Here is a 1,897-nt window from a genome sequence, read left to right as displayed (position 1 = left end):
TTTATACAGAATATTATTTTTATCACTGACCTCTCTTAACGTGCAACAAGAACTTGCCCCAATGCCCGACAAGGGTCAGGACAGGGCTATACCAATTCCCGGGGAAAAAATATCTCTTGATTTTATTCATATTATATATATATATATATATATATATATATATATATATATATATATATGTATTTATATATATGTATATATATATATATATATATATATATATATGTATATATACATATATATATATATATATATATATATATGTATATATACATATATATATATATATATATATATATATATATATATATATATATATATATATATATATAATATATAAATATATATATATATATATATATATATATATATATATATATATATATATATATATATTTATTTATCTATTTATATATATACTTATATTTACATATATATATATATATATATATATATATATATATATATATATATATATATATATATATATATTTAAAATAAACCATATAAATTAATACATTAAAGTCTGGATTCTCTTAACGACCTGGGGATCAGAGCCCCAGGCGGAATCACCCAACGACTATAATATCAGACCGGCCGGGATTTGAACCCTGGTCCAGGATATCTGTATGCCAGTGACCATACCACACAGCCACGAAGAAAGATATTATATTCTTTGGGTGATTCCGCCTGGGGCTCTGATCCCGAGGTCGTTAAGAGAATCCAGACTTTAATGTATTTATTTATATGGCTTATTTGAAATATGAAAAACACGTTTGAATGCGCAAATGTTTATCATATATATATATATATATATATATATATATATATATATATATATATATATATATATATATGTATATATATATATATATAGTAAGACATGTGATGTAGTTTTAGAGAAAAAAGTATTGGAAGTAAGTCTGTCTTGTAGGCTAATGCTCCTGTTCTGGTCTTGTAGATATTTGAACATCAGTGAATCATTGCCATATCTTACAAGAAAAATATTCGATGGCAGAAAAAAAATAAAAGGACGGTCTTTTTGTTCCTAATTGCAGTAAACAAAATTATGAAGTTTACTGAGCTTAACTACTTTTTAGTATGTAAACTAACATAAGTTTTTTTTTTCTTATAATGATCCAAACATTAAAGATTATATATATATATATATATATATATATATATATATATATATATATGTATGTATATATATATATATATATATATATATATATATGTATATATGTATATATATATATATATATATATATATATACATATATATATATATATATATATATATATATATATATATATATATATATATATAAATATATATATATATATATATATATATATATATATATATATATATATATATATAAAGTTAGCAATTTTCTTTAGTACGATATAGAAAGGGGTACAGTTTGAGTAGGTTAACTTTCCCCATAATATAGCCATCTTTGGTGATGAATAATGAACTGAAGTTTCATTTAACTTTGATTAAGTTAAATACTGAAAAGCAATCTCATAAGACCGAAAAAAAATAATCAGCAGCAGAAAATAAGTATCATTAAAAAAAAATCTTATGAATCAATATATCGATTCAGATCAAACAAACTTGAGTTAAATTAATTTAATCGATTAGTTTTTTTGAACCATAATTATTTTTTTTAACCTTGCATCCTGCAAACAAATTTGATGGAGTCTGTGATTCACGCATATGTACAATTCATATACAGTTTGTTCCTGTAAATATCACAAATGTTTAGTGCAATACTGCAATGATGCCACAATCACTATGATTCATGGAAAATTAGAAAATTACTATAAGTTGAAAATTGAAATATTTGCGGTTATAAGATATAAGAAAAAAGTTAGAAATAAATTTAAAGTT

The sequence above is a fragment of the Palaemon carinicauda genome, chromosome 6 (genome assembly GCF_036898095.1).
Source record: "Palaemon carinicauda isolate YSFRI2023 chromosome 6, ASM3689809v2, whole genome shotgun sequence".
NCBI classification, from domain to species: domain Eukaryota; kingdom Metazoa; phylum Arthropoda; class Malacostraca; order Decapoda; family Palaemonidae; genus Palaemon; species Palaemon carinicauda.
Note: the sequence above shows the minus strand (reverse complement) of the source record.